The sequence below is a fragment of the Lissotriton vulgaris genome, chromosome 3_1, assembly GCF_964263255.1.
Source record: "Lissotriton vulgaris chromosome 3_1, aLisVul1.2, whole genome shotgun sequence".
NCBI lineage: Eukaryota > Metazoa > Chordata > Amphibia > Caudata > Salamandridae > Lissotriton > Lissotriton vulgaris.
Genome location: NC_141689.1, coordinates 1,204,509,523 through 1,204,533,400, shown reverse-complemented (window position 1 = coordinate 1,204,533,400; position 23,878 = coordinate 1,204,509,523).

Genomic DNA, 23,878 nt, shown 5'->3' with positions numbered 1-23,878 from the left:
TGATGATTGGGATTTTGAAAGTATAAATAATATGATGTCGGATTTAGTGTTATCAGCAAAATTTACAGATCACGATTATTTACAAGGTTCATCTAATTATGAGCAAATGTACTGTTTTACACATTACGCAGACCACTATTTACATAAATCTGCTCAACCTAGAAATGTTTTTAAATATAACCAATGGGAACATTGTGCTACACCACCCAAAAGCAGTTCAAAAACATTCTATGAGAAATTCCAATACTTCTCTGGGTTTAACACAAGTGATGCTGAAACATTTTATTACAAACTGTTAGATAAAACAGGGACAAAAACCATGCTGACAAATACTAAATTGATATATTCGGAAGCATTTTATGAAAAAATGATTACATTTGGTTTTGATTTCTGGAAAAATAACATTGAAACAAAAACTATCTGGGGTACTAAAGATTGGCAGGTACAAAGCCTAGAAGCATTATTTCGAGCCTGCATGATCCCAGAACAAATAATATTCTTGAATGACACAATTCAACAGACTACTTGCCTTGGCCTAGCCAAGATAGAAGACTTAAACAAACCGTCTATTCCTTAACCAATACCTGATAATACAACCACAGATATTGATATGGACGTAACCCAAATTTTACATGATAGCAGAACACATCCTAATTGGAAAAAGTGGTTAATCTGGCCAATAGACACTAATAACTGTCAAGATAGATTCCTGAATAAAATACAGGGGTTAAAAATGACCAGACCAGACCCTAGATACTCCCAGAGACAACATCCAGGGATAGTAACAACATAGGGCCCGATTCACAGAATCAACTTAAGACTCAATCCTAAACTTACTACTATTTTGGTATTCACAGAATGCACTTACTACTTTTGGCATTCACAGAATGAACTTACTACTTTTGGTATTCACAGAAGTTAGGATTTTGTCTTAAGTTTGTCTTAAGACAAACTTAAGACAGACTTAAGACCGACTTAAGACAGACTTAAGACAAAATCCTAACTTAAGTCTGTCTTAAGTCTGTCTTAAGTTTGTCTTAAGACAAACTTAAGACAAAATCCTAACTTCTGTGGATACCAAAAGTAGTAAGTTCCTTCTGTGAATACCAAAAGTAGTAAGTGCATTCTGTGAATGCCAAAAGTAGTAAGGGCATTCTGTGAATACCAAAATAGTAGTAAGTTTAGGATTGAGCCTTAAGTTCATTCTGTGAATCGGGCCCATACAGTGTAGGGAAACTGTGCCTTGAATGGCTTCAAACATCCACACTGGCAGAAATTAAGCAACACCTTACTTTACTTAAAGATGGTGCTGACTTGCGTGATTTCATAATGGGACCACGCAAACAGCGTCAGAAACTTTTCATAGCGGCAAGTGTATATGCGGCATACAACGAGGCATGGAAAGTAATGCAAATTGAAACAGCAGAAAAAATATGAGAAATTGACCGTATTAATTTGGAAAAATCACTTTCTGTTGTAGACAATGGGTTAATGACTCTGTCTTCCAGAATATATTCACTGGACAGCATTGTATCATCTGCCATTGATATAACAGACCAGGATTTGCTAATGTTACAACATGGCCAGTCCCAATTGCGTTCTATTGTACAGCTAGGCTGGACGTTACAAAATCTGCGTTCGGGCTATGTACCATGGCTTTTAATCAACACAACGTCATTGTTTTCTGTCTTTAACCTTACTGATAAACAAATCAGTTTGGCACAAAAAGGAGCAGACTATACAATTCTGAGCATTCAAAAGCTTGAGAGAATACCATTGACAATGTCAGAAAGACCTGTCATTGAATGGATAATACACGGGATTATCACAATTCCGATAACAACTTTCCAGTTTAAAAATTGCCTTGAGTATATACCAGCAGGCCAGTATGAAAGGTTGGGAAAAAATTACGTTAAGTCATCATGGAAATTACCTTATACGCACACATGTTATAGTGACAAGGACAAAAAAGTATTTCTCAGTGGTGAAAATTGCAGACATTCACTGAGCTGTATACTTTTGTGCCAGAGTATTAATTTACATGGGGCCTGTGAAGGGACTTCAAACAACCTTTCATGCCACCAGCATGTCACACCTGCAACACAGATAGAGCCTTTCTTTAGACAACTTTCAAATGGGAGTTACATTCTAATAACTGACCACAGCTGATGTGGCTTGGTGCCAGGGAAAGCATATCTCTTAAACGTGAGTTCCATGGTCACTTGCTGTATGCAAGCATTGTATCCAAATGGCCCTGGAGACTCAGCGAATCCGATTTGGCCTCCTTTGAATGTCTCTTCTTTACGAATTGATACTTTAAGCAGAATGAAGTCTGTGCTTTTGCAGACAACAGTGCCCATCACATCATCAAAAGAGACGTATGATCTCCAAGTTGCAAGGACGGCGGCAGAGATACATACACTTTTATCAACAAATTGCCCCGTGCATTTCACAGAAATGCTCAGCCAAATTCTAAATATGTCGAATGCCAGTGGCATCTCGAATGTATTTAAGACAATTTTTTTGGGACTGTTAACACCCTTCAAAGCAGTCCTGGACATTATTCCCAATTTTGTCCTTTCGGTCTTTGGCGGCTTACCACTAATTTTGGGAATCGTAGCAGGGATTTTATTTTTGACCCTTCTGCTCCGATATGGCAAGCCAAAACACAGACATGACTCCGGCAAGGATGGAAGAAATGATCCTAGCAATGCGCTATCGGGACCGCATAACTAGAGTCCTTCGATTGGCCCGGCTAAGAGATCTAAATATGACCTGGTTTCTTTCATTCAGACCTATATGGCAGACCTGCATCTTACCTGTGCTTCGATGTATGCTATGAGGAGAAGAATGCGTGTTAGACACCTGTCTTGCACTACAATCAGCAGTACCTATGGATGTCGATACTTTGCTAAGTCCAGAAACGGCTCATGCATCGTGTTGTCCCCAGCGGTTACCAATCCTGATGACGGCATTCGTTGAGACTCCTGCGCTACGATTAGGTGGTGGCAGTGATGCAAGAAATATGAGCAACATCACCCAGGTACGACCTTCTGTGAGCATTGCTGATCCTGAGATCGATGTGGAGAAGTGTGGCTCACGGTGTAGAGCAGGCAGACCCGGAAGCTGAGGTCAGACCCGGGACCAGGGTTCAATTCCCGACGGGGCAGGGTCTTGAGCTCAAATGTCCACGGACTCGATAATTCTCGCTTCGGTGCCTGCTCTAATCATGGGTTCTCACTCTGCAACTCTGGGCATTAAGCTTGCTTAATCTCCACAACGGCCCCCCTGCGGCGGGATGCCTGGCTTTCACCTTGGGGATGCCCTTTAGGGGCTATCTCACAGGGAAAAGCCAGGACGGGTTCCCAAGGCAAGCGCCGGGAAACCTCCGGGTAGCTGTGCGCTCAATAAATGCAATAATAATAATAATAATAATAGCAATCATTCTCACAACTGCCAAGTTACAGCACTATCGAACTTGGTCGAACTGTCACCTGAATATGTAGACCAATTTTTTGCGAGTCTGTCTGAAATGATGTTTTCCCCGAACAGAAAGAATGACTTTTTCGAAAAACAATCCGGCACACGGCGTTCCCATGAACTCTGAATTCGGCCTTCAGCTTTGATAAACAAAAGCTACTAAAAAACGTTTGGAACTAATTTTTCCCCTGCAGATGAAATTACTTTTTTCGAACTTCCAAAATATTTACCTTTTTTCTGGCACAAGTACTTTGCTTAAAGTAGAACTATTCGTAAAGAACAGAGCTTCTATTTTTAGTAGATCTAGAGACAAAATATTACCTCAGCCTCTAGCACAATTTTGCAGCAACTGTATTTCTATGTGATGGAATAGTCTCGCCCTTCTTTTATGTATTCATAGACATTTCATGTGTTATTTCGCAAAAGATCGTTCAACTAGATACATATGCAAAACCTTTTTGAATGATTATTCTGCTTACAGCGTACAGTACATATTATAAAAAATATTTTTTTTTTTTCGTGTATTTTTGTATACACCATTTCATATGCAAAATGTATTTTGGGGTGGGTAAGAATACACATGTGTCTTTTTGCTTAAGTTTTAGTAATTGATGGACATAAATTCGTGGAGTGGGTGATGTGTTTTATCTAGGACCCCGATCAATATCATGACCTTATGCCCCTATACGGCTATAATCGATACATATCTCTATAATGGCATAATAATCAGAGCCATATTTCAGTAACTCGCCTCTGCAGTTCATGACAATCCATGACACAGCAGAAGCCACTTCCTTAGATTCCTAGATAGCACACCGAGTTCTTTCGACATACCAAACCCCCAGCAAACCTGGGAAAGCCCTGTTTGCTTTGTTTTGATTTGTAATAGAACTCCTGCGAGCACTGTAAGAACGACCAGTTCTTAGTGACATCTTTATTGACGCCTTATGTCCAACACCTACGTCAAACTCGGCACCTTTCAGGTATAAATATACCAACGTTGCCTTAAGCAAATACATGGTGGTGGTGAATACTGGAGCAGAGCAGCTGTCCCCTTGCAGAAAGCCCAGCAGATGCGAGAAGCCCACAGACGGCGCCCCTCCTCTTTGACGCGCTGAGAAAGACGCTGTCTTTTCTCCTGCCGAGAAAATCCAGCTCCGGCGTTTCCAGCCTACCCATGCGGGTGACTGGGATATCGGGTCCTGAGAGGAGATACCAGACCTACTACATTCTATTCCAGAGGTACGGTGCTGACTAAACCCTTAGAGAGAATTCTTGAATCAGACTCTTGGCTAAGCATGGGCGGAAAATCCGTTTCGCTCGCGAATTTTGCGGATTTTCGGTAAATTTGCAATCCGCGAACTCTCGCGAATTTACTGAAAATCCGCAAATTCGCACGCAGCGGATTTTTTTTTCTTGGTGATACAATTTTGCGGCGTGCGGCGTAAGTTCGCAATTGCGAACATGTAGGTGCGGCGGGCAGCAACAATCTCGCACTCGCGAAATTACAAAATTTGCAATTCTGCACAGGAAATCTACTAGCAAGCAGCATAGACCTTCTGAAAATGATGATTTTTATCAGAATAACTCCTCAGGTTGGCATTTGCCTGCACTTTTTTGGATTTGAGGCCTTTTGACTTTTGGATTAGAAATCAACTTTAACAAGTAAGTTTGTATGGGGCATTACAGTTGCTGTAATGCTGTTCTGCATAAAAACGAGTTTTGCAAAAGTGAAAGCATTCAGCAGGTGAAAAAGTTCAAACTAAAATCATTAGTAACCATTCCATGTAGTGCTTCCTGACTGGGGCCCCTCCAGAGTTCAGTTGCTAGTTGCAACAATTGTATGACCCTGCTCTGACCCTGACAGCAGGCTCATAGAATAGCTACAAGTAGGCCACAGAGGTCCTGGAAAAAAAAATTGCACTGCAACAGAAAGCAAATTACAGATAAGGAAGCAGGTGCCAGACTGGAATTTTAAAACAGTGACACATTAATAAATCAACCCCAAATTAATTCATGTCAGTTAAAGCAGGGCAGGTGTGCATTCTTTTTCCCCCCATAATCTACAGTGATGATGAACCAGAGGGTGGCATTGATGTACCAGAGGGTGGCATGGGTGAAACAGAGGGTGGCAGTGGTGAAACAGAGGGTGCTGGGAACCTGTGATGATGAACCAGAAGTAGAAACAACATAATTGCGACCGTTGCGAGCCGACATGTAAGTTTGCAATTGCGAACTGGTACAAAACCCCCGCGAACTGGCAGAAATCCTTGCGAACACAAAAAAAAAATCGCAAATTTGCGAGAATTCGCGGATTTTGCAGTTTGCGAGTTTGCAAATCCGCAAAATTCGCGAACGCCAGATTCGCAAAATTCGCCCATGCTTACTCTTGGCAAAAACCAACTGAACTTAAACTGCTACTTACTTACTCCCCTCCCAAGTATTAGGCTTAGGTCAGGTACACCGGGGTAGGCGTAGTTAGAAGCACCAGTTGAGCTCATTAGCAAATGTATATATGAATATATATATTGTATATATTTTATTCCTCTTAACAATCTTATGGCTAAGAAACCATATCAATGCTTTTACAGTATTACTTTGTTATACTCATTTTACTCTACGCACTTTACATTATTGCAAGTCTTGTAATTGTGGCAATTCATTTCTCTTGCATGAGAAGAAAGACTGCTCAATAAATAATATATTTTATTGAAATTACCCGTCTCTGTTCTCTGCACCCTTGTGAACTTAAAACTGCACAACTGACTGAGTGAAATAGCTGTCTATTGTTTCACACAACTCTAGAGATTGACTCTTATTCTGAGGAGCAAAGTTGTCATGTTTAAGTGGTTGTCAGAAGCTGAATCCCTTCTAGTCTGAGTCAGGGAAGCTGATCACTTCCTATTTCAGTCAAGAAAGTTTCCAGTGACCTCTGAGCTAGCTGGCGCAAACCTAAATTAAGTCTAACATAGTCAGTAGAGACTTAAAAGACCTCAGTCCTACGTCTACACTGCTGTTTATGTTTTTCCAATGCGCAGGGCCTATAGGGAAAATAGGAACTACACTACAATAGCACGAGGTGAGGAGTGACCCGGGCCTGCTGTGATAAAATCCGTCGAGAGGGTGAAGAGGTATCCCGGTCCCTGCGGGATGTAGGGACCCCATTGAGGCCTTAAAAGAAAGGGAGCCGCCATCTTGGTTCAACTGCTGGAGGGCTTTTTGCGGAGAACTAAGCTCATCGCACCAACGAATGCATAGCAGCTGAATGTTGCCTGTGTGCTGGCGTACTGTGGACCCACCCCTCCTCACAGCGGCAGAATAGACCGGGAAGGAGCCGACGCACTCGCTCAGGCCAGTGGTTGGAGGGTGTAGTGGACGTGGTCAGTGGTGCAATTCACACAGAAGAGTGCAAACTGGGAATGCCATGGGCTGTGCATACTTCAATGGCACAGACGCGAGCGACAGCTACCACCACGAGGTGCGGTGAAGCCTAGGCAGAAGAAAAACTACCCAGCCACAGCGAGACGTGTAATAGTGGTAAGGTGGGTGACTGGACCACTACACTGCACTGTCAAACGGTTGATTGATTGATTGATAAAAATTTATAACGCGCAAAACAATAACCCGCAGGTATCAAGGCGCCACGTAGAGCTGGCACATAGCCTGTACAGGAGAGTTGGAAGCCCACGAAATCGCCGAGGCACGGGTGGAGCGTAGAGTCACAGTGTGGTAAGGGTGTATACGACCGGTTTGGTGGGGCGCACTGTTTAACTATCACGGCATACTACCACGCTTGTAGCACAAGTCTACCGATGCATCAGAGGACACGACAGTAGCACGTGCTCCTTCCGTGCGCCTGGAGGAGAGCGACGCCAAGGATGGGGAGGCCTGACACTAGACAACCACGGCTCAATTTTGAAAAAAAGGGTCCTGAAACAGACAATGGCTCGCAGGGCCAATCGGAGGATACCACAGCATCTCAACCACCACCTGAAGATATTCGTGAAATGTTTAAAGACTTGAAATCCAGTCTACAAGCCATAGACGCAAAGATGGACACTCTGGCTACAAGAATGGACGGGATAACTCGGAGAATGGACAAGCAGGAAGGTCGAGTGAGCGTACTCGAAACCAGAGTGACCGAAACGGAGGATGGCCAGACGGAGACGGATAAGAAGCTAAGGAGCATGGACAGGATCCTCTACGCAACACAGCAGAAGAACGAGGATTTGGAAGCTAGGTCACGACGCAACAACATTTGTGTCACCGGAATTGCGGAAACTACAAACATACCAGACATGGAGAAGTACATAGAAAAAATGATGTCGGACCTATTTGGGCAACAATTGTCAGCCATGTTCCTGGTGGAAAGAGCACATCGCAAGTTGGGCCCGAGGCCGCGGCCGGGGGCGCCGGCGCGCCTGGTACTTGCCCGTATCCTGAATTACAGAGACCGCAACACTATATTGCGTCTGGCAAGGGAGAGAGGGGATATTCAGTACGATGGAAACCACTTAGCTCTGTATCCGGACTTTACACTCCAGGTGCAAGCGGCACGTAGAGAATTCATTCCCGGCCAAAAAATAATTTCAGCAAATCGGTGCCAAATACTCTTTGATATACCCAGCCAAACTGAGGGTGCAAGGGCCAGGGAAACCTACATTCTTCACTGATGCAAAAGCGGTGCTCATGTACGCTAAACAGCAGGCCAAAGACCACAAAAGACAGGATGCGGCTGAGAACCGGAGTGCCGACAACAATCTCAGTGACAATGACTGAACAGGGGAAGCCAGATGTCCGGGCGCACAGATAAGTACTGTATGATGTTCGTAAACTTTGCTCGGGCTGTCACCGGGGGAGGATTAGCTTGGGATGCAAATTGATGGTACTGTGTCTTTAAAGATTAATGATTGAAGTAGGAGTAAGCAATTTGGTACATTTTGCAATGTTTCATTTGGTAGTCTGGATCAGAGCACCGCTCTCCCGGCCACCCTGCCAAAAGCGCAGGGGTGTTTGGCTGGCTGATCCATGTACCCCACTGGGATGATTCCCGCAAGTTCACTACTGTGGACCTTTTGTTTGCAGTTCGCAGGGGTATGGGAGGGTGTATCACAACATGATTGGGGGGTTGGTGTGGGAGGTGGGGGGGGTTTTGTTTTTCTTCCTCGTATTTGTTCTGCCTCATACTGTATTGGTATATATGCAACTGGTGTGAATGTACATTTTGGAGGGACCACGTGTCCCCATGGCTCCGATGGATGATTTTTCTGGACACAGTGCAACAGACTGAAACTTGGGTACTTATACACAGGATCTTAGAATGAATTCACTCAAATGCATGTCCTGGAACATAAGGGGTCTCAATGATCGCAGGAAGGTGAGACTGGTCCAGGCCTATCTGATGAGACATGGGGTGGATATCTGCCTTCTCCAAGAAACACATCTGACTACAACAGCGACGGGCACTGTTAGGAACAATAGATGGGGCGAGATACAGGTGTCCGGCTATTCAACATACTCCAGAGGGGTAGCCATTCTTGTGCATAGAGGGCCACGGTGGAAGACACACCAGACAATAGTGGATTGTGAGGGCAGATTTGTTATTGTACAGGGCACGCTATACGACACCCCCACATTGGTAGTCAATATATATGGCCCGAACTCGGACAGTCCGGAATTCTTTCAGGCACTCAACCACAAGATACTAGCGCTGAGACCAATGGTAATCCTATGGGGAGGGGACTTTAATGAGCTTTATCCCACACATTTGATAGGGAGGGAGTGACTCAAGATCATCACCCCAGGGCCGCGCAGACCTTATCCGACATTATTCAAGACCTTCATCTGGTGGATTCATGGAGGGCATTGCATCCCACAGTCAGGGAGGGCACTTGAGTCACACATCATAGGAGCTCATGGTCAAGAATAGATTACTGGCTCGTATCAAAGATATTTATACCTGGGTGGCTGATGTAGCACATTACCCTCGTACCCTATCGGACCACGCACCGACTGTACTGACACTGCATATCCTGGAGCAATATATTCAGCCCTTTGCCTGGCGATTCCGTTCAACTGCGCTGTTAGATCAGGTTTTCAGAGAAGGTCTGAGGGACAAGATAGAAGAATATTTTACGCTAAATGAGGGTTCCGTGGACTCGCCTGGGACGCCCTGGGAAGCTTTTAAGGTGGTCATCAGAGGGAACTGCATAGCATTAAAAGCTGGAGTATTAAGGGATATAAGGAACACGCTAGGTAGATTGGAGAAAGATATAGGAGACTTGGAGCGAGACTTTCAAACTAGCCCTCCACCACAGCGAAAATTAGGTCAAAATTGACAGAATTTCTAGAAGAGGCGGAAAGAGAAATTAACTACTTACATAAATATGTGCAGGCACGACGTTATGGAGAGGGTAACAGGGCCGGAAAGACGATGGCGGGCCTGTTGCGTGTGCCTAGATGTGCTGAATACATAACCGAATTAAAGTTAGATAACGGAGAGGTGGCTAGGACACCACAGGACATCTTGACTACCATATCCAGATATTATCAGCAATTATACACGTCCAGCACGTGCCTGTCTGAGACATTCATAACAGACTATTTAGACATGTGGCTCTAGCTTGGTTCAACAATGGGGCCCGGGTATATATGAACATGCCGATCACAGTTGAGGATATCCGGCAGGTAATTAGCAGTATGCCATCGGACAAAGCACCCGGGGCAGATGGCCTCATGGCTGTTTTCTACAAGGAATACACTGATATACTGGCCCCTCGTTTTAATACAGGTATACCAGGAAGCAATGGAATCTGGCGAACTACCCCCTACTCTGAGAGAAGCCATGATTATAACTTTGCTGAAACCTGACAAGGATCCTGCCTCTCCTGACTCCTACAGGCCCTTGTCCCTAATCAATCTGGACGCCAAGATATATGCAAAGGGTTTGAAAAATAGGTTGCAACCAATGCTCCCGCAGAGAGCACTTCCGGACCAGTCTGGATTCATACCAGGGAGGTCGACATCGCACAATCTGCGCACGCTGTTTAGAGTCTTGCATTACCTAGCTCCTCATGTACAGGCATTGGCGGCATTATTAGACGCAACCAAGGCCTTTGATTCACTGGAATGGAAATTCCTATTCAAATTGTTGGCTCGTATGGGTCTTAGCCCGGCTTTTATTCAACAGATTCAAATCTTATATTCCAAACCAGTGGCAAGGGTGCGAGTCAATGGACAGGTGTCGGACCCTTTTGACATTACCCGTGGTACGAGACAGGGATGCCCTCTGTCGCCATTGCTCTTCGCCATCACGACTGAGCCTCTGGCGGCGAGGCTCTGCCAACACCACATGCACAGAAGCATAGGATTTACATCCAGGGGCCTTTTAATCTCCATGTACGCCGATGACATGACTATCTATATGACCAACCCCAAGGATAACTTTGACGTTCTAATGAGGGAACTGATCAGATACGGGGGTCTAACTGGGATCTAAATTAACTGGACCCAATCTACGATACTAGCACTCACAGAAGAGACAGAACCTTTCACAACAGAATACCCTATTGATTGGGTAGAGTCGGAGAAAAGATATTTAGGCATAATTATAAGTAGATCCACACAGGACTTGTGGTTGGCTAATTATGGGAGAGTTATAGACTGGATTGACACTAAGGTTCAAAGATGGAAACAACTCCCCCTGTCACTGTTGGGGCACATAGCAATCGCCAAAATGATTCTGATTCCCAAATTGTTATATTTATTTGTTAATATACCAATACCGCTTACTGCGCACTTTTTCCGACGACTCAGGACGACCGTGCTTGAATTGGTATGGGCCGGCAGACAACCGTGAGTTGCCTGGAGTCTGCTGATGCTGCCCTTCGTGCAGGGTGGACTGGCTGCCCCTGACTTCGAACTATATGCGTACAGCGCACAGGCGCAGTTTCGGCACTTTTGGCAGCACCCAACACCGTTCCAACCGCATGTAGCGATAGAGATAGACAGAGCTGCGCCAGTCCCGCTGAATGCGGCAGTGTACCAGGCCTATACGCGGCCACAGCAGGAACTTGACACAGTAGAAGTAACAAGATGGGCATGGTGTAGAATAGCGAAACGAGCAGGAATAAAGGAACTATATGCTCCATCCATGCCATCAAGAGGCAACCCACTGTTGACCCCTCTCACAGATAAGGCCACTACTCGGCGGGCGGAAGCGCACGGGTTGGTGGCGGGCAGGGATCTATTTCCAGAGGCCACATTCTTGACACTACAAGATATGTAAAAAGAGAAGACAACCATGGTATCGGACACATTATTATTCTATCAGCTTTGGGCAGCCTGCAAGGCGTGGTACGCCGAATTCCCCCAGGAACCGCAGACTCTCCCAGCTTTGGAGAACATACTATCTAATCCCTCTCCCAAGAAACTGATCACACGCATATATAATGACACGCAAAAGACAGCCCCCATAGCAGCATACACCTCGAGGGCAGAGTGGGAAAATGACATCGGAACACAAATCACGGAGGAGTAATGGACATATTGCTGCTCTCAGCTAGAGTACCTATCACCCGAATTATCGGCTTTGGCTAATACATTTTAACTTTTTACATAGAGTGTACCGCATGCATGGGCCTTTTGGTAGACACGAAATGCTGGAGATGTGGACATCAGGACGTTACATTTATACACCTGGCATGGGCCTGCAGTCCGATAGCTCGATATTGGATAGAGGTGGTCAGGCACATTAGAGACATTACCGATGCTCAGATAGCACTTACACCGCTGGTTGCACTGTTAAATCATGTCTAAGAGATTCCGAGTGAGAATCGTAAATTGGTGTCAATGCTATTACTATTGGCCAAGCTTCAGGTGGCGATTCACTGGAAAAGAGCTAGACCACCTACAGTTAAGGGCTGGCTGCACTCAGTCACTTATTGCAAGGACCAACTGACACAATATTGGGAACTGATGCCCACCAGATCCCGACCAGTGGATATTTGGGGGACATATATAGCGTGGTTGGAGGCTGTGGTGTGGACAATTGTCTGGCAGAAACTGTCTGATCTAGGTGTTCTGGGGAAGATCGAGCTGTGTGGGTTGGTAGTGAAATTTGAAACCCAAAGTCTATTAAGTACCCTGGTGGATTCGGAAAATGCAAAATGTTATACTGGATAAATGTACTAGCTATCCATTGGACAAAACTAGATACACAGATGTAGAACGTATGTCACACTTTGGGCAGATGAAGGCAGAAAAGAGTTTGAGGGGGGAGGGTGTTAAGGGAAACGTTTAATTATGGGCAAGAGGATGCAAGAATGACACATTTGATATTCTCAATATTTCTTTATGTACATGTCATTGTTATAGTATTTTTATAATGATTTATTGTCAAATTAGGTTTGCTGCCGGGCCCCCGGGTTGTCGGCCATTAAGCTGTGTACTAGATAGCGATTGTCGATCTTCTCTGTTGCCGGCCCCTGGGTTGTAGGCGCAATAACGCTGTGTATCACCTTACAAATGCAATAAACTAATTTAAAACCCCCCCAAAAATATAAAAAGAATTGTGATATGTTTAAATAGGCACTCCGAAAAAACAGTTAGCTCTGAGATTCATGTATCATTTTGTGGTCTTGCAAGAGAAGAGCATATTGTGCTGTTATTTTAGAGTTGTGAAAAAATGCATTATTCCTTTTAATGAATTTGCAATTTTAATGCATTGCATCTTTTATGGCTGTATGCTTTGCCGAATAAAGATTGTATTATTATTATTATTATTATTATTATTATTATTTTTATTATTATGATGATGATGATGATTATTGTTATTATTATTATTATTATTATTATTATTATTATTATTATTATTAATATTATTATAGGTTACTATAAACAGACACTTCGAGTTGAAAAATAAATTACCTCTTATTAATGAGTATGGCATTATGCACTATGGAGTACAAGTTTTGTGTTGTGCTAAATGAATGAACCCATTCTCATTGCTAGCCAGTGCATTGGGTATTTTGTAGGCCTGGGCGGTAAATTCCATTCCACTCGCGGAATTTGCAGAATTTGGGTAATTTTGCGTTCCACTGAGAACGCAGAATTGCACAAAATTCGGTGATCTGCGGTTTCGCAGAATTTTTTGCTTGTTCGCGCTTTAAAATTGTGTGTTTGTGAGATATTTCTCCCCGAGCACGCAAACAGCATTCACGAACAGGACAAAAGCATCGCGAACACACGGAACAAGCAATTCCGCATGTTTGCGGAACTTTTACATGCTCGCAGAGATTTTTTACCGTTTAGCGATGCTTTGTGTAGCGCAACACCCCTAGTATTTTGCTACTGTCCACAGATGGGGCAGATGTAGTTGACAACTTTCTATTTTTAATTACAATGGCCCTGCTCTTCTATGTGTGCATTTCTCTTTCTACCCTGACTCCAAAGAGGCAGATGAATCATAAATAAGATACTAGGTCACACACCTCACTTATGAAATGTGGATATTAATATTATCCTGTCTGTTGTAAGTAGACATTGGGGAAAATGATGGACTGCACTACAGGGAAAGGAACAGGCTACATAGATTGTATGTGTCACATTGATCACAGTGTATCCCATTTGTCAAACTTGACATCAAATTATGCACTTACTCCCACTTTACTCAGTGTCCTCGCCCACCACCACATATTATTTCCAACAAATTCATTCACTGGGCCGTAAGCAAGGGAAGGAAACTTGTCTTACTCTAATGTAGGGTAGAGTAGAGGGATTAGGCAGGTATGGTAGAGACTTCTTTTTGATATAGAATAGAGGTGCCACTAAACTGATCATAAATTTGGCATCTTTGGCTTATACAGTCTCTATACAAGTTGAAAGGGAGAAATCTAAACAGGTGTAAAAAAAATCTGTTATGGGAACCCAAGAAATATGTTCTGGAATCACTTCACTTCACATGGTTACAAAATTAATGTGACACATGCCAGAGAATAGATTGTGGTAGTCTGGGATGGAAGAATATAGGAAAAAATAAAAGATTGAAGTACTAAGAGGTGAATGAGTGGGCAAAGGGAAACAACACACCTTGTGTGTTCAGTTTGAAATGCATTGAAAACATTGTAAATGCCGCAATGACTGAAGCAGACACACATTTCAGAGCCAGCACTGTAGTCACATATTAACCCATAATGTACTTGGGTCATAGGGGGAAAAATGCCATGAGTGGGGACAGGGGTTGGTGAATGATGGGTTGGACACATCTGTCTCACATAACAAATACAGCAAGTCAAAGGAGTGGAACAAAAAATAAAAAATATCCACCACTTTGAATCATAGTTTTGATAACCATACATAAACAAAGTAAGCAAAGAAGGTGAGCAGCAGGCTCCTCGTGAGAAAAACAGCCTTGCTTATCCATAAAAAGAATCCAAATATGCATTCATCCTTTCATTCTAATTCACCCATGGCCACCATGATTGAGCTTAATTTTCTCTTATCCAGTCTTTCACCAAAGTTTCCAGTCAATTAGCCATCCATTCAATATCCACTCTTTATTTATTCCATTCTTTTCACCCCTCTATCCTTTTACTCAACAATGCACCCTTTCACCCACCCATCCAACATTTCACTCATATACTATTTCCTTTCTTTTAACCTTCAGTTCGTTCATGTTTCCCTCAAGCCATCAACGCTCATTGTGTGCGCTTTTGGTGAGTTGCAGGCAGAAGAGGCCATAATAACTCAACCACTGCTGCAGCTGGTAAAGCTGGTGGGGGTTCATGGTAAAGTGTTGATGGCACCCTGGTCCTAGCTAGTGAGTATAGTAATTGAAGGAAATTATGTGACTTACCAGTGCCCGACCCTGCTGCTGCTTCTCCCCATCCAACTGATTCTCTTCCTGCAGTGGCACTGGTGCCGGCATCACTGGTTTTCTGGATGGCTACAATAAAACATTATACATATTTTAGATGCCAGAAACGACACCCAAATACAACTGTAATACATCAGTTCAGTTCAGTTAGCACTGCAGTATATTCTAACAAAAATATCACACTGGGCATTTTATTTGTTCATAAAGTTAAAGAAGTCAGGGGTGAAATAGTGCTCAATAAAAGATATATGGTATTGTTTGGCAAATTAATTGGGATTAAGACCTTATACTTTTTTTCCAGCCATGATACACTGTCATGGGAAACTGCTGGAATATTGTATAAATGAATAAGACAGCAGCACACTAAATTGAGGGGAGGATGGTCCATGATAACTATAGCCATTCTCGCATGAACTCAACTGTTAGAGCACAAGCAGGACAATGAAAGCTTTCTCAAGAAACATACGTGGTGAATATTGTTTATAATACTACCTTACTTGGGCATGTAATATTCATGGTAGACAGTAGAGAACCAACATGTGTTATTCTTGGTCTTACTCTTACAGTACCACAAGATATATTGGTGAGAGAGAAAGATTGCTAACAAAGCAGAAGATAGGTGAACTAGAGACTAGAGTAGAGACCAGAAAAAGTCAGTAAATTTCCTTACAAAAAATTACATTTAGAACAAATACATATAAGTCAATGATCTTTGATTCTATTCCCATTTCTCCACTCCCTTTATGGACCAACTTAGGGGGTCATTAGGATCGCGGACGGACTTGAGTCCGTCCGCGACCCCTGAGTAGGAGGGAACGTCCGCATGGGCTGCGGCGTTCCCTCTGTGCAGATTAGGATGTGACCGCCAGGGTGGCGGTCACATCCTCTATTTTTAACATTGCGGCGGGTGGAGCTTCAAGCTGCACCCGCAGCAATGTTAAAAATGCACGCATTGCATTTGTATGTAGAAAGTGGCAGGCACCGCGCGGTGCCTGCCGCTTACTGCATACAAATGCAGGGGGGTACCTTAGGTACCCCCCATGTGCACCCCCCACCCCCCTTCACCTATGGGGCCCGTAACGGGCCCCCGCAGTGAAGTTACACATGCTTTTCCAAGGCGGAAAAGCCGGCAGGGAAAAGCATGTTTCCAAGCACATCCTAATCTGGCTGAAGGTGTCTGAGAGACACCGTCACCATATTAGTGCTTTTCCGCCGCGGTTGTAAGCCAACCGCGGAGGAAAAGCTGTGGACGGAAAACCAGGACCCACCAGCCATCCTAATGTGGCGGTGGGTCTTGGTGGGTCCGCAGAGGATTTTCCGCATCCTCCAGGCTGGCGGTGGCTTCCGCCGGCCCGGAGGATGCGGAAAATCCTCCATCCTAAGCAGCCCCAAGTGTCTCTTTTTTTAAATGCATAGATGCATACTACACATCACTGTAAAATAACTTGGAACTGTATGAGCTACATAAACAAAGTCAGAGAGAGAATGTGCTACTCACTGATATCACTATAGTGAGAGAAGGACAGCCTGCAATGGCTTCTTAATTAATCAGCCAAATCAACGGCAAAGATGAGTAAGATTAAGTAATACTGCGCATCGACTTAGCAGAAACTAGAAACAAAACCACACAATATTATTCCAACATAAACTAAATGTAACTTACCTCTGAGTTTGAGCAGTATGCTATTCATATTTTTTTTTGCATTGTAGAACACAAACACATCAAATAATTAATACTCGCCAAGTCCAGGAATCTCGACACCTACAGGTCGAGCAGGTGCTGTTTGCAGTCCAGGATATCTGTGCAGTGGCGTGTCAGCTGCTGGACAGTGTGCAGGAACCTGGCTGGTTTGCTGCATGCCCTGGCGCCCCCTCCCACTGTGCAGCTAACGCTCATGCAGAGGGTATCAGCTACCGGACCTTCCGCCTGCTATCAGCATGGAGCAAAGGTGGAGCTGCACAAATAAACAGTACTGCTACCCCCTCCTGTCCAAAGATCGTCCAGAGCTACACACCTGGGTGGTGGAGCTGCCACCAACTTAGCCGCACTGTTTCTGCCATAGCACTGACTGGGTTAGAAAAAAAAGAAAGGGAAAGAAAAGAAGAAATAAATATGGAAGTAGGGGGAAATAAAGTTAATAAATAAAGAGTAAATAAAAACACACACAAAAATTCCCAAAAACATAAAAAACACAAACACAAAGACACACACTAATATACAAAAATAAAAATGGGGGTTGATAAGTTTTCAAGGGGAAGGATTACAGAGATTAAAGAGAGATTAAAATTTACGCCAAGCACCATAACAGAGAGCAGAATAGGAAGATGGCAGTGACCATGTGGACCGGGTGGCATGGTTCGCGCGTGATATGGAACCGAGGACACCCATGTGAACCTCGTGGTACGGTTCACATGTAATTCAGAATGCGAGAACACACTCCACATTTCTATTTCAACGCAAATGGGTGGGCCAGCAAACTCCACCCCCAAGCTGAACTCCATGTAGTGTGGTGGAGTTTTTTTGTGCCTTCATGGAGTTGCGCTTAACGCAACTCTGTGAACTCTGCCTAGGACTAGTTTTGGGAACCCTGTTTTTCTTTGAACTCCCTTAACAAATCATCAAAAAACTTTCCATCATCAGCCAAATGCAATAATGCTATAGTTTCCAGAGACCACATTCTTGACACTACAAGATATGTACAAAGAGAAGACACCCATGGTATCGGACACATTATTATTCTATCAGCTTTGGGCAGCCTGCTAGGCGGGGTACGCCGAATTCCCCCAGGAACCGCAGACTCTCCCAGCTTTGGAGAACATACTATCTAATCCCTCTACCAAGAAACTGATCACACGCATATATAATGACACGCAAAAGACAGCCCCCATAGCAGCATACACCTCGAGGGCAGAGTGGGAAAATGACATCGGAACACAAATCACTGAGGAGCAATGGACATATTGCTGCTCTCAGCTAGAGTACCTATCACCCGAATTATCGGCTTTGGCTAATACATTTTAACTTTTTACATAGAGTGTACCGCATGCATGGGCCTTTTGGTAGACACAAAATGCTGGAGATGTGGACATCAGGACGTTACATTTATACACCTGGCATGGGCCTGCAGTCGGTTGGTCGATATTGGATAGAGGTGGTCAGGCACATTAGAGACATTACCGATGCTCAGATAGCACTTACACCGCTGGTTGCACTGTTAAATCATGTCTAGGAGATTCCGAGTGAGAATCGTAAGTTGGTGTCAATGCTATTACTATTGGCCAAGCTTCAGGTGGCGATTCACTGGAAAAGAGCTAGACCACCTACAGTTAAGGGCTGGCTGCACTCAGTCACTTATTGCAAGGACCAACTGACACAATATTGGGAACTGATGCCCACCAGATCCCGACCAGTGGATATTTGGGGGACATATATAGCGTGGTTGGAGGCGGTGGTGTGGACAATTGTCTGGCAGAAACTGTCTGATCTAGGTGTTCTGGGGAAGATCGAGCTGTGTGGGTTGGTAGTGAAATTTGAAACCCAAAGTCTATTAAGTACCCTGGTGGATTCGGAAAATGCAAAATGTTATACTGGATAAATGTACTAGCTATCCATTGGACAAAACTAGATACACAGATGTAGAACGTATGTCACACTTTGGGCAGATGAAGGCAGAAAAGAGTTTGAGGGGGAAGGGTGTTAAGGGAAACGTTTAATTATGGGCAAGAGGATGCAAGAATGACACATTTGATATTCTCAATATTTCTTTATGTACATGTCATTGTTATAGTATTTTTATAATGATTTATTGTCAAATTAGGTTTGCTGCCGGGCCCCCGGGTTGTCGGCCATTAAGCTGTGTACTAGATAGCGATTGTCGATCTTCTCTGTTGCCGGCCCCTGGGTTGTAGGCGCAATAACGCTGTGTATCACCTTACAAATGCAATAAACTAATTTAAAACCCCCCCAAAAATATAAAAAGAATTGTGATATGTTTAAATAGGCACTCCGAAAAAACAGTTAGCTCTGAGATTCATGTATCATTTTGTGGTCCTGCAAGAGAAGAGCATATTGTGCTGTTATTTTAGAGTTGTGAAAAAATGCATTATTCCTTTTAATGAATTTGCAATTTTAATGCATTGCATCTTTTATGGCTGTATGCTTTGCCGAATAAAGATTATATTATTATTATTATTATTATTATTATTATTATTATTATTATTATTATTATTATTATTATTATTATTATTATTATTATTATGATGATGATGATGATGATTATTGTTATTATTATTATTATTATTATTATTATTATTATTATTATTATTATTATTATTATTATTATTATTATTAATATTATTAAAGGTTACTATAAACAGACACTTCGAGTTGAAAAATAAATTACCTCTTATTAATGAGTATGGCATTATGCACTATGGAGTGCAAGTTTTGTGTTGTGCTAAATGAATGAACCCATTCTCATTGCTAGCCAGTGCATTGGGTATTTTGTAGGCCTGGGCGGTAAATTCCATTCCACTCGCGGAATTTGCAGAATTTGGGTAATTTCGCGTTTCACTGAGAACGCAGAATTGCACAAAATCCGGTGATCTGCGGTTTCGCAGAATTTTTTGCTTGTTCGCGCTTTAAAATTGTGTGTTTGTGAGATATTTCTCCCCGAGCACGCAAACAGCGTTCACGAACAGGACAAAAGCATCGCGAACACACGGAACAAGCAATTCCGCATATTTGCGGAACTTTTACATGCTCGCAGAGATTTTTTACCGTTTAGCGATGCTTTGCGTAGCGCGACACCCCTAGTATTTTGCTACTGTCCACAGATGGGGCAGATGTAGTTGACAACTTTCTATTTTTAATTACAATGGCCCTGCTCTTCTCCGTGTGCATTTCTCTTTCTACCCTGACTCCAAAGAGGCAGATGAATCATAAATAAGATACTAGGTCACACACCTCACTTATGAAATGTGGATATTAATATTATCCTGTCTGTTGTAAGTAGACATTGGGGAAAATGATGGACTGCACTACAGGGAAAGAACAGGCTACATAGATTGTATGTGTCACATTAATCACAGTGTATCCCATTTGTCAAACTTGACATCAAATTATGCACTTACTCCTACTTTACTCAGTGTCCTCGCCCACCACCACATAATATTTCCAACAAATTCATTCACTGGGCCGTAAGCAAGGGAAGGAAACTTGTCTTACTCTAATGCAGGGTAAAGTAGAGGGATTAGGCAGGTATGGTAGAGACTTCTTTTTGATATAGAATAGAGGTGCCACTAAACTGATCATACATTTGGCATCTTTGGCTTATTCAGTCACTATACAAGTTGAAAGGGAGAAATCTAAACAGGTGTAAAAAAAATCTGTTATGGGAACCCAAGAAATATGTTCTGGAATCACTTCACTTCACATGGTTACAAAATTAATGTGACACATGCCAGAGAATAGATTGTGGTAGTCTGGGATGGAAGAATATAGGAAAAAATAAAAGATTGAAGTACTAAGAGGTGAATGAGTGGGCAAAGGGAAACAACACACCTTGTGTGTTCAGTTTGAAATGCATTGAAAACATTGTAAATGCCGCAATGACTGAAGCAGACACTCATTTCAGAGCCAGCACTGTAGTCACATATTAACCCATAATGTACTTGGGTCATAGGGGGAAAAATGCCATGAGTGGGGACAGGGGTTGGTGAATGATGGGTTGGACACATCTGTCTCACATAACAAATACAGCAAGTCAAAAGAGTGGAACAAAAAATAAAAAATATCCACCACTTTGAATCATAGTTTTGATAACCATACATAAACAAAGTAAGCAAAGAAGGTGAGCAGCAGGCTCCTTGTGAGAAAAACAGCCTTGCTTATCCATAAAAAGAATCCAAATATGCATTCATCCATTCATTCTAATTCACCCATGGCCACCATGATTGAGCTTAATTTTCTCTTATCCAGTCTTTCACCAAAGTTTCCAGTCAATTAGCCATCCATTCAATATCCACTCTTTATTTATTCCATTCTTTTCACCCTTCTATCCTTTTACTCAACAATGCACCCTTTCACCCACCCATCCAACATTTCACTCATATACTATTTCCTTTCTTTTAACCTTCAGTTCGTTCATGTTTCCCTCAAGCCATCAACGCTCATTGTGTGCGCTTTTGGTGAGTTGCAGCCAGAAGAGGCCATAATAACTCAACCACTGCTGCAGCTGGTAAAGCTGGTGGGGGTTCATGGTAAAGTGTTGATGGCACCCTGGTCCTAGCTAGTGAGTATAGTAATTGAAGGAAATTATGTGACTTACCAGTGCCCGACCCTGCTGCTGCTTCTCCCCATCCAACTGATTCTCTTCCTGCAGTGGCACTGGTGCCGGCATCACTGGTTTTCTGGATGGCTACAATAAAACATTATACAAATTTTAGATGCCAGAAACGACACCCAAATACAACTGTAATACATCAGTTCAGTTCAGTTAGCACTGCAGTATATTCTAACAAAAATATCACACTGGGCATTTTATTTGTTCATAAAGTTAAAGAAGTCAGGGGTGAAATAGTGCTCAATAAAAGATATATGGTATTGTTTGGCAAATTAATTGGGATTAAGACCTTATACTTTTTTTCCAGCCATGATACACTGTCATGGGAAACTGCTGGAATATTGTATAAATGAATAAGACAGCAGCACACTAAATTGAGGGGAGGATGGTCCATGATAACTATAGCCATTCTCGCATGAACTCAACTGTTAGAGCACAAGCAGGACAATGAAAGCTTTCTCAAGAAACATACGTGGTGAATATTGTTTATAATACTACCTTACTTGGGCATGTAATATTCATGGTAGACAGTAGAGAACCAACATGTGTTATTCTTGGTCTTACTCTTACAGTACCACAAGATATATTGGTGAGAGAGAAAGATTGCTAACAAAGCAGAAGATAGGTGAACTAGAGACTAGAGTAGAGACCAGAAAAAGTCAGTAAATTTCCTTACAAAAAATTACATTTGGAACAAATACATATAAGTCAATGATCTTTGATTCTATTCCCATTTCTCCACTCCCTTTATGGACCAACTTAGGGGGTCATTAGGATCGCGGACGGACTTGAGTCCGTCCGCGACCCCTGAGTAGGAGGGAACGTCCGCATGGGCTGCGGCGTTCCCTCTGTGCAGATTAGGATGTGACCGCCAGGGTGGCGGTCACATCCTCTATTTTTAACATTGCGGCGGGTGGAGCTTCAAGCTGCACCCGCAGCAATGTTAAAAATGCACGCATTGCATTTGTATGTAGAAAGTGGCAGGCACCGCGCGGTGCCTGCGGCTTACTGCATACAAATGCAGGGGGGTACCATAGGTACCCCCCATGTGCACCCCCCACCCCCCTTCACCTATGGGGCCCGCAATGGGCCCCCGCAGTGAAGTTACACATGCTTTTCCAAGGCGGAAAAGCCGCCACGGAAAAGCATATTTCCAAGCACATCCTAATCTGGCTGACGGTGTCTGAGAGACACCGTCACCATATTAGTGCTTTTCCGCCGCGGTTGTAAGCCAACCGCGGAGGAAAAGCTGTGGACGGAAACCAGGACCCACCAGCCATCCTAATGTGGCGGTGGGTCTTGGTGGGTCCGCAGAGGATTTTCCGCATCCTCCAGGCTGGCAGTGGCTTCCGCCGGCCCGGAGGATGCGGAAAATCCTCCATCCTAATCAGCCCCCAGTGTCTCTTTTTTTAAATGCATAGATGCATACTACACATCACTGTAAAATAACTTGGAACTGTATGAGCTACATAAACAAAGTCAGAGAGAGAATGTGCTACTCACTGATATCACTATAGTGACAGAAGGACAGCCTGCAATGGCTTCTTAATTAATCAGCCAAATCAACGGCAAAGATGAGTAAGATTAAGTAATACTGAGCACCGACTTAGCAGAAACTAGAAACAAAACCACACAATATTATTCCAACATAAACTAAATGTAACTTACCTCTGAGTTTGAGCAGTATGCTATTCATATTTTTTTTTGCATTGTAGAACACAAACACATCAAATAATTAATACTCGCCAAGTCCAGGAATCTCGACACCTACAGGTCGAGCAGGTGCTGTTTGCAGTCCAGGATATCTGTGCAGTGGCGTGTCAGCTGCTGGACAGTGTGCAGGAACCTGGCTGGTTTGCTGCATGCCCTGGCGCCCCCTCCCACTGTGCAGCTAACGCTCATGCAGAGGGTATCAGCTACCGGACCTTCCGCCTGCTATCAGCATGGAGGAAAGGTGGAGCTGCACAAATAAACAGTACTGCTACCTCCTCCTGTCCAAAGATCGTCCAGAGCTACACACCTGGGTGGTGGAGCTGCCACCAACTTAGCCGCACTGTTTCTGCCATAGCACTGACTGGGTTAGAAAAAAAAGAAAGGGAAAGAAAAGAAGAAATAAAAATGGAAGTAGGGGGAAATAAAGTTAATAAATAAAGAGTAAATAAAAACACACACAAAAATT